Genomic DNA, 16,601 nt, shown 5'->3' with positions numbered 1-16,601 from the left:
AAGATCCTCCAGGAAGGTGTGTCCCGGGCGTGACTCCATGGGAGTGCCCATTGGCCAGCCCGAGATTCATCGGGCTCCATTCTCCCGGCCAACGACCGGCGTGCTGCAGCACGACACGCGGCACTATGTGCCAGTGGCGAGGCGTCGATGGGCCGGTGGAGCTACTCGCCTTGTTGTCAAAGACGTCCCCGAGCGCAGCAATCCGCGCTGGGAGGTGCAGCCTAAGGCTAACACTCGACGAAGAAGCCCTAGCTGCTACCGCCTCATGAGCCGGCGTCGGAGACAGAAGACATGGGGAGTCCGGCTCTGCGGGCTCTGCGGGCTCGGCCTCCTCCTGGACCTCATAGTCCTGGACATTGTAGTCATGTGGTGGAGATGACGGCGGAGTCATGCATGGCCCCTATCCGTGCACGGGGCATGGACACGGTGGTGGAGGAGCCGCAAGTTCCGGCTCAGCATCGACAGCGTCGACATCCATTGCTTCATCCGGTCCGCGTACAGGTTTGGAGCGCCCGGTCCGACAAGAATCTAGGCCGGGAGCGGCGTCATCACCGGCATGGCCGGTTCAGGCGAAGCACCAGAAGGTCCAGCACAATCGCGAGCACCAGATCCTCGGGCACCATGTCCAAGACGTGGTCCACGGTGACGAAAACCGTTCCGGCGGCCTCCGAACTGCCAAAGATCACGGGCATTGCGGTTGTGGCGGCGAAGTCCGCCAACACCATGGCGGCGGCGGCTCTTTCGATGTTGACCGACGCCATGAAGAAGGCGCAGGAAGAAGGACAGGAGACCACGAGGCATCCTCTTACCTTCTCCTTTCTTCCCCTCTAGTTTGCTTTTTTTGCGACAGTCATCGGCGTGATTTGCTCTCTTGGCAGAGTCGAAATGTTGATAACGTGTAAAGGAACGAATTGATCAAACTGTCACTTTCATTGATGATCCAGAGGATTAATACAGAGGGAACCGAGGCCAATGCCACGAAGGGACGCATCCGCTCGCGGGGGCGTGGCATGTTTCGAACGGTTGCCAGAGGTAAACCGCACGCTAGTTACAAGGAAGGATTATCCATAAATAATATAATTAGCACCTCGCTACCGAACCAAGACTTTAAAGTGTTAGGATTTAAATTTATTATATTATTTAGGGATAATCCTCCCTTGTAACTAGCGTGCGGTTTGCCTCTGGCAACCGTTCGAAACATGGTGTTGGCAGACTTCGTCGCCACAACCGCAATGCCCGTGATCTTCGGCGGTTCAGAGGCCGACGGAATGGTTTTCGTCGTCGTGGACCACGAGCGTGTTTGGTTCCCACCCTGGGCTGCTTGCCTGGAAATTTCCAGTGCCTGGCGTCGGCCTGGTGAGGTCGCCTTTTCCCGCCTGCCCAGGCAAGCCTGGCATCGATGCGTTTGGTTCATCCCTGGCATGTTGCTGCCCTGCTGCAGTGCTGCTTTATCATTTAGCGATTAAAAAAATCTTAAGTGGGAGCCAGGCAACGTGCGGCACGGGCCAGGCGAAAGAAACAGGACGCCTGGGCCAGGCTAATCCAGCTGCCTGAGCTATCCATCTTTTTTCCTATTTTTTTATTCAACTTTACCAGGCTAATCACAGGCCTCCGCGAGCCAGGCCAGGCCTCTCAGGACATGAACAAAACAAGTGCCAGGCAGACTTCAGGGAGCGTCCAGGCCAGGCGTGAGGTGGCGTGGATGCCAACCAAACACGCTCCACATCCAGGACATGGTGCCTGAGGATCTGGTGCTCGTGATAGTGCTAGACCTTCGCCTGAACCGGCCATGCCAGCAATGGCGTCGCTCCCGGCCTGGATTCTTGCCGGACCGGCCACTCCAAACCTGTATGCAGACGAAGTAATGGAGCCCGCGGATGAAGCAATGGGTGTTGACGTCGTCGGCGTTGAGCTGGAACTTACGGCTCCTCCACCACTGCGTCCATGCCCGATGCACGGATGGGGTCCATGCCCGATGCACGGATGGGGTCCATGCGTGACTCCGTCGCCGTCTCCACCGGAGGACTACGAGGTCCAGAAGGAGGCCGAGCCCGCGCCGCCTGCGGAGCCCGCACAGCCGGACTCCCCGCGTCTTCCGTCTCCGACGCCGGTGCATGAGACGGTAGCCGCTGGGGCTTCTTCGTCGAGCGCTAGTCTCGGGCTGCACCTCCCCGCGCGGACTGCTGCGCTCGGGGACGTCTTTGACAACGGGACGAGCAGCTCCACCGGCCCATCGGCGCCTCGCCGCTGGCACATAGTGTCGCATGCTGTGTTGTAGCACGCCCGTCATCAGCCGGGAGAATGGAGCCCGGTGAATCTCGGGCTGGCCAATGGGTACTCCAATGGAGTCACGCCCAGGACACACCAAGGATCTTCTTCAAAGGAGGAGGATGTTGCGCCGGGGCCTTCGACCTTGCACCGGTGAGGCAGTCGTTGGTGGAGGAGGTTGGTGGTGGTGCTGCTGCTGACAGCCGCCGCTTGAGATGGACTGAGTACGACTAGTCGATGGGAACCAGAAACATCCCGTCGCCTCCTTATCCACTCGCGCGTGCGTATGGGCTGGTGGACAGCCATCACGCTAGGCCTAGTTGGCTAATGGGCACTAGCCCATGGTGTACGAGCAGCAAAGAAAAAAAAGAATCGAAAACGAAAAGGAAAAGGTGGCTTGGCCACGGTAGTAGGCTATCCTGTTTTTGGCCTATTGCCATTATTTTTCGTTTTCTTTTCTGATTAACTTCTGGCTTTTTCAGTTTTAGTACATAAGTGTTTGTTAGAATTTTCTAACATATTACTATGTAATGTCTGCTTATGAATGTCAACATGTTTTATGATGCAATTTTTAATTGTTACATGTTGATTATGCTTGAAAATTGTATGACTACTTTCAGTTTTTGCACATATCTTATGGATTGCTCTTATGGCAATATATAGCTTTGTTCACAACTGTGAGGTCTACATCATCTGGTGATTACCTTCAAAGTGTTTTAATTAACACAAGGTTGTACAAAGTACCATAAGAATATGGTCTACGCTACTTAGTAGTGATTACCTCAAAGCAAAAATGAAAGCACACATATTATGCATGAAAATTGCCATACGGGTGTCTACGCCACTTTGTGGTGACTACGTCTATGTGTTCTACAAAACAAAGTTCTACGCCATTTTATGGTGATTATCTTTTGTAGAAAGTCATATTTTGGGTCGTTTAGGCTTTTCTTAGACCTTCATATTTCAATCAAGTATTTTATTTTACACACAATTAATTTACGTGACAGTAAATTAATGCGCATGATATTTTCATGCAGGGTATGGCTGACATATCCAAGAAGGAATTTGTTGAGCTTGCCATTGATGGCAGAAACTATCTCACCTGGGCCATGGATGTCAAGATTAACTTGGAGGCCAGGAATCTGGTTGGCACTACAACCACACCTACTCAAGGTGTTCCTGCTATCGCAGATACGGCAAAGTATGCTTCTTTGCACTTCATTTGACACCACCTTGATCCTGCTATGAAAAAAGAGTACATGATGGAGGAAAGTCATCTATCACTGTGGAACTCCTTAAAGGAGCGTTATGATCAACAAAGATCAGCGACGTTGCCTGGGCACTTATTCGTTTCCATGATTTTAAGTCCGTTGCAGCATACAATTATGTTGTGCATCAAATCAACTCTAAGTTGAGATTCTGCAACAGTGCAGTCTCGGATGCAGAACTCATTGAAAATACACTCTCTACTTTCCATCCTAATATGAGAATTCTTGCTGAACAACATCGCCAGTAGAAATACAAGAAGCATTCTGAGTTGATATATGCACTTCTTCGCGCAGAAAAGGACAGTGAAATTCTCGATAAGAATAATATGCCCCGTCCAACGGGAACACTGCCGCTGCCTAGAACACATTTCAATTCTCAGAATACTCAGAAGTCCCATGGTCCCAAAAGGAACCATAGGAAGTTTAAAGGAAACTGGAGACATAATGAAAATCAGAATAGAAATGGAGTACAAAAGGGCAAGAATCACTTTAAGAAAAATGATAAGGGTAGCAGCTCTCAAGCTTGCTACAGATGTGGTTGTACTACTCATCATGCAAAGAACTGTACAATTTCTAAGTGTTTGGTGACGCTGTATCAGCAATCAATTGGCAAGGGCAAGAAGGCTCAAGGGAACCAGTACGAAGCTCAATTCACTGGTCCAATGATTGAAAGTTCTCAAGACGTTCACCAAAACGATGTTCATAACAACATGGAGAACCAAGATAAGGCTCAACAAAAGGAAGGCCCACCACTTACTGTTGATGACATGTTGGTGGATTTCACTTCTACTAATGACATATATGGAGATATGCTTTGATCTTCCAATAATGTCATAAGTATTCTGATATGTCCTTAGTTATATTCTGTGTTGTAAAATAATTATGTCCTCAGACATATGGTATTGTAATAATTATATCCTTAAACATAATGTATTATAATATGTAGCAGACATACATATTATGTAATGTATGTGTTAATTCTATATGAGATTGGACAAATAATGAATTTTATTCTTTTACTCCATAGAAAACTTTGAGAAACAATCCAATGGAGGAGGAAATTTGTTTAGTCTACGGGAGGTTAAATACTTCCGAAGTCTGTTATGACAATTGGTGGTCATGACACGGTAATTGTTGGTTCTGGTCAAGCCACATTTACACTCTCGAATGGTACAAAACTTGAAATCCAGGAGGCTTTTATTGTATTCGGCTTGTAGCACAGGGGTTTACCTAGAGACCTGACATCGATTATGATGAAACATATTCTCCTATGATGAATGGAATCGCATACCGAAACTTGATATCACTGGCAGTGCAAATGAATTTGTATATGCAATTGATGGATGTGGTGACAGCACATTTATATGGGTCACTTAAGACGGATATCTATATGAAAGTTCCCAAGGGACTGAAGATTCCTGATCCGAAAGCTAATCGCAACATGTATTGTGTAAATCTACTAAAGTCATTATACGGCTTGAGATAGTCGGGTAGAATGTGGTATAACCGAATAAGTGAAGGGTTACTCAAACAACAATGATTGCCCATGTGTATTTATCAAGAAGTCCACTGATGGATTTTGTATAATTTCCGTGTATGTTGATGACTTGAACATCATTGGGACTACACGAGAAATACATGAGGCATGTAATCATTTGAAGACGGAACTCGAGATGAAAGATTTGGGTAAAACCAAATTTTGTCTCAGTTTGCAACTTGAACATTTTTCTTCATGAATACTTGTTCATCAGTCTGCTTGTATCCAAAAGATATTGGAAAAGTTCAATATGGATAAAGCATACCCGTCAAAAACACCTATGGTCGTCAGATCTCTTGATAGAGATAACGACCCATTTAGGCCTAAAGGTGATGATGAAGAGATATTCGGACCAGAGTTTCCATATCTCAATGCTATTGGAGCACTAATGTCTCTAGCGAACTGCACCAGGCCTGACATAGCATTTGCAGTTAATTTACTAGCTAGATACAACGCATCACCAACGAAAAGGTATTTGGTGTGAAGAGTATTTCAGATATCGTCAAGGCACCAAAGATCTTTATTTATTCTATCAGAAAAATCAAGAGAGAACCATGGTGGGGTATTGCGATGCTGGATATTTATCAGATCCCCGTGATGTCAGATCGTAGACTAGATTTGTCTTCTTACATGGAGGTACGGCCGTCTCTTAGAAGTCAACAAAGCAAACCTTAGTGGCAATTGTTGGGGAACGTTGCAGAAAACAAAAATTTCCTACTCGTTTCACCAAGATCATCTAGGAGTTCATCTAGCAACGAGTCATTGGATGCATCTACATACCTTTGTAGATCACGCACGGAAGCGTTCAAAAGAACGGTGATGATGTAGTCGTACTCGACGTGATCCAAATCACCGATGACCAGCGCCGAACGGACGGCACCTCCGCGTTCAACACACGTACGGAACAGCCACGTCTCCTCCTTCTTGATCCAGCAAGGGAGGGAGGAGAGGTTGAGGAAGATGGCACCAGCAGCAGCACGACGGCGTGGTGTTGATGGAGCTGCAGTACTCCGGCAGAGCTTCGCTAAGCACTATGGAGGAGGAGGAGATGTTGGGGAGGGAGAAGGAGGCAACCAAAGGCCAAGGCGTTCAGGTATGAAGTCCCTCCTCTCCCCCACTATATATAGGAGGGCCAAGGGGGGGTGGCCGGCCCTAGGAGATCCAATCTCCTAGGGGGTGCGGCGGCCAAGGGGGGTTTCCCTCCCCCCCAAGGCACCTAGGAGGTGCCTTCCCCTCCTAGGACTCTTCCCCTTTCAAACCCTAGGCGCATGGGCCTATGTGGGGCTGGTGCCCTTGGCCCATTAGGCCAAGGCGCACCCCCTACAGCCCATGTGCCCCCCCGGGACAGGTGGACCCACCCGGTGGACCCCCGGGACCCTTCCGGTGGTCCCGGTACAATACCGATAACCCCGAAACTTGTCCCGATGCCCGAAACAGGACTTCCCATATATAAATCTTTACCTCCGGACCATTCCGGAACTCCTCGTGATGTCCGGGATCTCATCCGGGACTCCGAACAACATTCGGGTTACTGCATATACATATCCCTACAACCCTAGCGTAACCAAACCTTAAGTGTGTAGACCCTACGGGTTCGGGAGACAAGCAGACATGACCGAGACGACTCTCCGGTCAATAACCAACAGCGGGATCTGGATACCCATGTTGGCTCCCACATGCTCCACGATGATCTCATCGGATGAACCACGATGTCGAGGATTCAATCAACCCCGTACGCTATTCCCTTTGTCTATCGATATGTTACTTGCCCGAGATTCGATCGTCGGTATCCCAATACCTCGTTCAATCTCGTTACCGGCAAGTCACTTTACTCGTACCGTAATGCATGATCCCGTGACCAGACACTTGGTCACTCTGAGCTCATTATGATGATGCATTACCGAGTGGGCCCAGTGATACCTCTCCGTCATACGGAGTGACAAATCCCAGTCTTGATCCATGTCGCCCAACAGACACTTTCGGAGATACCCGTAGTCTACCTTTATAGTCACCCAGTTACGTTGTGACGTTTGGCATACCCAAAGCACTCCTACGGTATCCGGGAGTTACACGATCTCATGGTCTAAGGAAAAGATACTTTGACATTGGAAAACTCTAGCAAACGAACTATACGATCTTGTGCTATGTTTAGGATTGGGTCTTGTCCATCACATCATTCTCCCAATGATGTGATCTCGTTATCAATGACATCCAGTGTCCATAGTCAGGAAACCATGACTATCTGTTGATCAACGAGCTAGTCAACTAGAGGCTCACTAGGGACATGTTGGTGTCTGTTATTCACACATGTATTACGATTTCCGAATAACACAATTATAGCATGAATAAAGACAATTATCATGAACGAGGAAATATAATAATAATGCTTTTATTATTGCCTCTAGGGCATATTTCCAACAGTCTCCCACTTGCACTAGAGTCAATAATCTAGTTACATTGTGATGAATCGAACACCCATGGAATTCTGGTGTTGATCATGTTTTGCTCTAGGGAGAGGTTTAGTCAACGGATCTGCTACATTCAGGTCCGTATGTACTTTACAAATCTCTATGTCTCCATCTTGAACATTTTCACGAATGGAGTTGAAGCGACGCTTGATGTGCCTTGTCTTCTTGTGAAACCTGGGCTCCTTGGCAAGTGCAATAGCTCCAGTGTTGTCACAGAAGAGCTTGATCGGCCCCGACGCATTGGGTATGACTCCTAGGTCGGTGATGAACTCCTTCACCCATATTGCTTCATGTGCTGCCTCTGAGGCTGCCATGTACTCCGCTTCACATGTAGATCCCGCCACGACGCTTTGCTTGCAACTGTACCAGCTTACTGCCCCACCATTCAAAATATACACGTATCCGGTTTGTGACTTAGAGTCATCCAGATCTGTGTCGAAGCTAGCGTCGACGTAACCCTTTACGACGAGCTCTTCGTCACCTCCATAAACGAGAAACATTTCCTTAGTCCTTTTCAGGTACTTCAGGATATTCTTGACCGCTGTCCAGTGTTCCTTGCCGGGATTACTTTGGTACCTTCCTACCAAACTGACGGCAAGGTTAACATCAGGTCTGGTACACAGCATGGCATACATAATAGAACCTATGGCTGAGGCATAGGGGATGACGCTCATCTCTTCTATATCTTCTGCCGTGGTCGGACATTGAGCTGAGCTCAATTTCATACCTTGTAACACAGGCAAGAACCCCTTCTTGGATTGATCCATATTGAACTTCTTCAATATCTTATCAAGGTATGTGCTTTGTGAAAGACCTATGAGGCGTCTTGATCTATCTCTATAGATTTTGATGCCTAATATATAAGCAGCTTCTCCAAGGTCCTTCATTGAAAAACTTTTATTCAAGTAGGCCTTGATGCTGTCCAAGAGTTCTATATCATTTCCCATCAAAAGTATGTCATCTACATATAATATGAGAAATGCTACAGAGCTCCCACTCACTTTCTTGTAAACGCAGGCTTCTCCATAAGTCTGTGTAAACCCAAACGCTTTGATCATCTCATCAAAGCGAATGTTCCAACTCCGAGATGCTTGCACCAGCCCATAAATCGAGCGTTGGAGCTTGCACACTTTGTCGGCATTCTTAGGATCGACAAAACCTTCCGGCTGTATCATATACAATTCTTCCTTAAGGAAACCATTAAGGAATGCCGTTTTGACGTCCATTTGCCATATTTCATAATCATAGAATGCGGCAATTGCTAACATGATTCGGACGGACTTCAGCTTCGCTACCGGTGAGAAAGTCTCATTGTAGTCAACCCCTTGAACTTGTCGATAACCCTTAGCGACAAGCCGAGCTTTATAGATGGTCACATTACCATCCGCGTCTGTCTTCTTCTTAAAGATCCATTTATTTTCTATGGCTCGCCGTTCAACGGGCAAGTCAGTCAAAGTCCATACTTCGTTTTCATACATGGATCCTATCTCGGATTTCATGGCTTCTAGCCATTTGTCGGAATTCGGTCCCGCCATCGCTTCTTCATAGTTCGAAGGTTCACCGTTGTCTAACAACATGATTTCCAAGACAGGGTTGCCGTACCACTCTGGTGCGGAACGTGTCCTTGTGGACCTTCGAATTTCAGTAGGAGCTTGATCAGAAGTATCTTGATCATTATCATTAACTTCCTCTCTAGTCGGTGCTGGCACCTCAGGAACATTTTCTTGAGTTGCGCCATTTTCCGGTTCAAGAGGCAATACTTCATCAAGCTCTACTTTCCTCCCACTTACTTCTTTCGAGAGAAACTCTTTCTCCAGAAAGGACCCATTCTTGGCAACAAAGATCTTGCCTTCGGATCTGAGGTAGAAGGTGTACCCAATAGTTTCTTTTGGGTACCCTATGAAGACGCATTTTTCCGATTTGGGTTCGAGCTTTTCAGGTTGAAGTTTCTTGACATAAGCATCGCATCCCCAAACTTTTAGAAACGACAGCTTAGGTTTTTTCCCAAACCATAATTCATACGGTGTCGTCTCAACGGATTTCGACGGAGCCCTATTTAAAGTGAATGCGGCAGTCTCTAAAGCATAGCCCCAAAAAGAAAGCGGTAAATCGGTAAGAGACATCATAGATCGCACCATATCTAATAGAGTGCGATTACGACGTTCGGACACACCATTACGCTGAGGTGTTCCAGGCGGCGTGAGTTGTGAAACTATTCCACATTTTCTTAAGTGTGTGCCAAACTCGTGACTCAAGTATTCTCCTCCACGATCTGATCGCAGAAACTTGATTTTCCTGTCACGTTGATTTTCAACCTCACTCTGAAATTCCTTGAACTTTTCAAAGGTTTCAGACTTGTGTTTCATTAAGTAGATATACCCATACCTACTTAAATCATCAGTGAGGGTGAGAACATAACGATAGCCACCGCGAGCCTCAATACTCATTGGACCGCACACATCAGTATGTATGATTTCCAATAAGTCGGTTGCTCGCTCCATTGTTCCTGAGAACGGAGTCTTGGTCATTTTACCCATAAGGCATGGTTCACACGTGTCAAATGATTCATAATCAAGAGACTCTAAAAGTCCATCAGCATGGAGCTTCTTCATGCGTTTGACACCTATGTGACCAAGGCGGCAGTGCCACAGGTATGTGGGACTATCATTATTAACCTTACTTCTTTTGGTACTCACATTATGAATATGTGTAGCATCACGTTCGAGATTCATAAGGAATAAACCATTCACCATAGAGCATGACCATAAAACATATCTCTCATAAAAATGGAACAACCATTATTCTCAGATTTAAAAGAGTAGCCATCTCGAATTAAACGAGATCCCGATACAATGTTCATGCTCAAAGCTGGCACTAAATAACAATTATTAAGGTTTAAAACTAATCCCGAAGGGAGATGCAGAGGTAGCGTGCCGACGGCGATCACATTGACCTTGGAACCATTCCCGACGCGCATCGTCACCTCGTCCTTTGCCAGTTTCCGCTTATTCTGCAGCCCCTGCTTTGAGTTACAAATGTGAGCAACTGCACCGGTATCAAATACCCAGGAGCTACTACGGGCACTAGTAAGGTACACATCAATTACATGTATATCACATATACCTTTTGTTTTGCCGGCCTTCTTATCCGCTAAGTACTTAGGGCAGTTCCGCTTCCAGTGACCGCTTCCCTTGCAATAAAAGCACTCAGTCTCAGGCTTGGGTCCATTCTTTGGCTTCTTCCCGGCAGCTTGCTTGCCGGGCGCGGCAACCTCCTTGCCGTCCTTCTTGAAGTTCTTTTTACCCTTGCCTTTCTTGAACTTAGTGGCTTTATTGACCATCAACACTTGATGTTCCTTCCTGACTTCTACCTCCGCTGATTTCAGCATAGCAAATACTTCAGGAATGGTCTTTTCCATCCCCTGCATATTGAAGTTCATCACAAAGCTCTTGTAGCTTGGTGGAAGCGACTGGAGGATTCTGTCAATGACCGCATCATCCGGGAGATTAACTCCCAGCTGAGTCAAGCGGTTATGCAACCCAGACATAGTGAGTATGTGCTCATTGACAGAACTGTTTTCCTCCATCTTACAGCTGAAGAATTTGTCGGAGACTTCATATCTCTCGACCCGGGCATGAGCTTGGAAAACCATTTTCAGCTCTTCGAACATCTCATATGCTCCATGTCTCTCAAAACGCTTTTGGAGCCCCGGCTCTAGGCTGTAAAGCATGCCGCACTGAACGAGGGAGTAGTCATCGGAACGTGCCTGCCAAGCGTTCATAACGTCTTGTTCCGCAGGGAGAACGGGTGCGTCACCAAGCGGTGCTTGTAGGACATAATCTTTCTTGGCAGCTATGAGGATGATCCTCAGGTTCCGGATCCAGTCCGTATAGTTGCTGCCATCGTCTTTCAGCTTGGTTTTCTCTAGGAACGCGTTGAATTTGAGGACTACGTTGGCCATTTGATCTACAAGACATATTGTAAAATATTTAGACTAAGTTCATGATAATTAAGTTCAACTAATCAAATTATTAATGAACTCCCACTTAGATTAGACATCCTTCTTGTCATCTAAGTATTACATGATCCGAGTTAAACTAGACCGTGTCCGATCATCACGTGAGACGGACTAGTCAACATCGGTGAACATCTTCATGTTGATCGTATCTTCTATACGACTCATGCTCGACCTTTCGGTCTTCTGTGTTCCGAGGCCATGTCTGTACATGCTAGGCTCGTCAAGTCAACCTAAGTGTTTGCATGTGTAAATCTGTCTTACACCCGCTGTATGTGAACGTCTGAATAAAACACCCGATCATCACGTGGTGTTTTGAAACAGCGAACTGTCGCAACGGTGCACAGTTAGGGGGAACACTTCTTGAAATTATTGTGAGGGATCATCTTATTTACTACCGTCGTTCTAAGTAAACAAGATGCAAAACATGATAAACATCACATGCAATCAAATAATAAACGTGACATGATATGGCCAATATCACACAGCTCCTTTGATCTCCATCTTGGGGCTCCATGATCATCTTGTCACCGGCTTGACACCATGATCTCCATCATCATGATCTCCATCATCGTGTCTCCATGAAGTTGCTCGCCAACTATTACTTCTACTACTATGGCTAACGCGTTTAGCAATAAAGTAAAGTAATTTACATGGCGTTTCTTGATGACACGCAGGTCATATAAAAGAATAAAGACAACTCCTATGGCTCCTGCCGGTTGTCATACTCATCGACATGCAAGTCGTGATTCCTATTACAATAGCATGAACATCTCATACATCACATATAGATCATTCATCATTCATCACAACTTTGGCCATATCATATCACAAACCACTTGCCGCAAAAACAAGTTAGACGTCCTCTAATTGTTGTTGCAAGTTTTACGTGGCTGAATTAGGGTTCTAGCAAGAACGTTTTCTTACCTACGTTAAAGCCACAACGTGATTTGTCAACTTCTATTTACCCTTCATAAGGACCCTGTTCATCGATTCCGCTCCAACTAAAGTAGGAGAGACAGACACCCGCTAGCCACCTTATGCAACTAGTGCATGTTAGTCGGTGGAACCGGTCTCACGTAAGCGTACGTGTAAGGTTGGTCCGGGCCGCTTCATCCCACAATACCGCTGAAGCAAGAAAGGACTAGTAACGGCAAGAGAGTTGACAAATCTACGCCCACAACAAATTGTGTTCTACTCGCGCAAGAAGAACTACGCATAGACCTAGCTCATGATGCCACTGTTGGGGAACGTTGCAGAAAACAAAAAATTTCCTACTCGTTTCACCAAGATCATCTAGGAGTTCATCTAGCAACGAGTGATTAGATGCATCGACATACCTTTGTAGATCGCGAGCGGAAGCGTTCAAAAGAACGGTGATGATGTAGTCGTACTCGACGTGATTCAAATCACCGATGACCAGCGCCGAACGGACGTCACCTCCGCGTTCAACACACGTACGGAACAGCCACGTCTCCTCCTTCTTGATCCAGCAAGGGAGGGAGGAGAGGTTGAGGGAGATGGCACCAGCAGCAGCACGACGGCGTGGTGTTGATGGAGCTGCAGTACTCCGGCAGAGCTTCGCTAAGCACTATGGAGGTGGAGGAGGTGTTGGAGAGGGAGAAGGAGGCAACCAAAGGCCAAGGCGTTCAGGTATGAAGTCCCTCCTCTCCCCCACTATATATAGGAGGGCCAAGGGGGGGTGGCCGGCCCTAGGAGATCCAATCTCCTAGGGGGTGCGGCGGCCAAGGGGGGTTTCCCTCCCCCCCAAGGCACCTAGGAGGTGCCTTCCCCTCCTAGGACTCTTTCCCCCTTAAACCCTAGGCGCATGGGCCTATGTGGGGCTGGTGCCCTTGGCCCATTAGGCCAAGGCGCACCCCCTACAGCCCATGTGCCCCCCCGGGACAGGTGGACCCACCCGGTGGACCCCCGGGACCCTTCCGGTGGTCCCGGTACAATACCGATAACCCCGAAACTTGTCCCGATGCCCGAAACAGGACTTCCCATATATAAATCTTTACCTCCGGACCATTCCGGAACTCCTCGTGACATCCGGGATCTCATCCGGGACTCCGAACAACATTCGGGTTACTGCATATACATATCCCTACAACCCTAGCGTAACCGAACCTTAAGTGTGTAGACCCTACGGGTTCGGGAGACAAGCAGACATGACCGAGACGACTCTCCGGTCAATAACCAACAGCGGGATCTGGATACCCATGTTGGCTCCCACATGCTCCACGATGATCTCATCGGATGAACCACGATGTCGAGGATTCAATCAACCCCGTACGCTATTCCCTTTGTCTATCGATATGTTACTTGCCCGAGATTCGATTGTCGGTATCCCAATACCTCGTTCAATCTCGTTACCGGCAAGTCACTTTACTCGTACCGTAATGCATGATCCCGTGACCAGACACTTGGTCACTCTGAGCTCATTATGATGATGCATTACCGAGTGGGCCCAGTGATACCTCTCCGTCATACGGAGTGACAAATCCCAGTCTTGATCCATGTCACCCGACAGACACTTTCGGAGATACCCGTAGTCTACCTTTATAGTCACCCAGTTATGTTGTGACGTTTGGCATACCCAAAGCACTCCTACGGTATCCGGGAGTTACACGATCTCATGGTCTAAGGAAAAGATACTTTGACATTCAAAAACTCTAGCAAACGAACTATACGATCTTGTGCTATGTTTAGGATTGGGTCTTGTCCATCACATCATTCTCCTAATGATGTGATCTCGTTATCAATGACATCCAGTGTCCATAGTCAGGAAACCATGACTATCTGTTGATCAACGAGCTAGTCAACTAGAGGCTCACTAGGGACACGTTGGTGTCTGTTATTCACACATGTATTACGATTTCCGGATAACACAATTATAGCATGAATAAAGACAATTATCATGAACAAGGAAATATAATAATAATGCTTTTATTATTGCCTCTAGGGCATATTTCCAACAGCAATGTCCACCAATCATTCTGAGATAATTGCTTTGTTCGAAGCATCACGTGAATGTGCATTGCTTCGCAGAATGATGAACTTTGTCCAAAGTTCAAGTGGGATTGGTTCATTGAAATCACCCACCATTATCTATTAAGATAATGCTGCTTGTATTACACAAATGCAAACGGGTTATATTAAGAGCAATATTACAAACCATATTTCTCCTAAATTATTTTATCCCCATGATCTGCAAGAGAAGGGGAAGATAAATATTTTGCAAACGAAGTCATGCGACAATCTTGCCGATCTGTTTACAAAGTCCTTACCAAGTTCTCTGTTCCATAAATATGTAACTGGAATTGGTATGAGACGACTTCGAGACGTGCAAAATTCAGGAGGAGAAATCTCCTAGGGTATAACCTGTCAAGATCATGTGATCTTTAGTATTGCTCTTTTCCTCTGTGAGGTTTTCCAAATGGTTTCTCATAGAAGGTTTTTAACGAGGCAATATCAATGCAAGCATGTACGATATACATCATTTTCTCCTTATTTTCCCACTGGGTCTTAGGAGTTTTTCATGGCATATTGTATATTATTTTCTCAATTTTTCCCACAGGGTTTTGGAGAAGAATGTTTCAAAGATGAACAGTCTCGAGGACAAGCGAGGATTAGGGGGAGTGTTACGATTTAAACTAATTATATTATTTAGGAATAATCCTCCCTTGTAACCAGTGTGCGGTTTGAAATATGCCCACGCCCCCGCGAGCGAATGCGCCCCTTCGTGGCATTGGATCCTGTTCCCTCTGTATTTAATCCCCTGGGTCATCAATGAAAGTGACAGATGTCGGTACACTATGCGGTTGTGGAGGCTGATTAGAGATTGGATGCAAATTGGCGATATCAACACCAACCAGTGGGCGGCTCATCACTCTCTCAGTAGTTGGTGGACTCATATGGCAAGGCGCAGCAAGGCGATGGCGACCCTCACCTTGCTCACCACCTGGACCATTTGGAATGAGAGAAATGCAAGGGTCTTCCAGAAGAAATCAACGCCCCCCCAAATCATCTTGCGAAACTTGAAGGAGGAAGCTAGGCTATGGTGCTAGCGGAAAAAAAATTATATGAGACCAGGTCTCATATAAACCAGGCGAGACCCGCCCTAATGAATGACATGTGGCATTCACAAATCACAAAGCATCTAATCTCTCCATCCCTGATTTCAGGTGGGGGTGGGGTAGATGCTTTGTGATTTGCAAATGCCACGTGTCATCCATCAAGATGGGTCTCACCTGCTAAACTGTGAGACCTGGTCTCATAGAATTTTTTTCCGTGCTAGCGGGGGCGAAACGCCCGAGTAATTTGATGCCGCGAGAGTAATGACTTTGTATTCAGTGGGCCTCATGTGGCTCCGACTTAAACCTTGTCTCTTCCCTTAATTAATGAATGAAGCAAATCTTTTGCCTTTGGGTTCAAAAAAAAGTGACAGTTCAATCAATTCGTTACGCACCAGAGGTGAGTTGGACCAGCGTCGACGAGAGAACAGAAAGCCTAAGTTCCTCCAGCGAACCTCGTGGAGGAAAGGAACGGTTCTTCACTACTCTACTTCTAGAAAGCAGGCGAAGGAGACACTGTGATCAATGGTTTAGGCGTCTATTGTGCACCTATGGAGTTCAATCACAGCCCCTCACCGGCTCAATGACCAGTTAATGCTTAGCAAACCCAGGAACCTAAGGGTGTTCATAACTTCGGGGATGCACACCATAGCATTTGTATTACTTTGATGGGATTCACATCCAGAAATAAGAGACGAGTGGATGTCGGAGGCTCCTCAGAGCTCAGGCGATTCCGGCCGTCCGATTGATCTCCTGATGCGTTTCCGGCCGTCGGATCTCGGGTTCGGTTCACGTGAGGCGGCAGATATTTACCAGATCACCGTGAGCCGTTAGATAAAATTCCAATGCCACCGCGTGTAAAACTAGATGGTTGCGGAGGGCATTTTCGTCATTTCCCATGGTTGGAAAAATATCCAATCGCCACATGGGCGTGACCTAGCCGTCGCTTCTCCACATTCGCTCGTCCCA

General features: G+C 46.8%; 1 pseudogene; it reads left to right on the top strand.

The window, feature by feature from the left end:
* Positions 1-375: 375 nt before the first annotated feature.
* LOC119293906 lies at positions 376-917 on the top strand (annotated as a pseudogene).
* Positions 918-16,601: the final 15,684 nt, after the last annotated feature.

The sequence above is a fragment of the Triticum dicoccoides genome, chromosome 4B, assembly GCF_002162155.2.
Source record: "Triticum dicoccoides isolate Atlit2015 ecotype Zavitan chromosome 4B, WEW_v2.0, whole genome shotgun sequence".
Classification (NCBI taxonomy): Eukaryota; Viridiplantae; Streptophyta; class Magnoliopsida; order Poales; family Poaceae; genus Triticum; species Triticum dicoccoides.
Note: the sequence above shows the minus strand (reverse complement) of the source record. Positions and strands in the feature narration are given on the sequence as shown.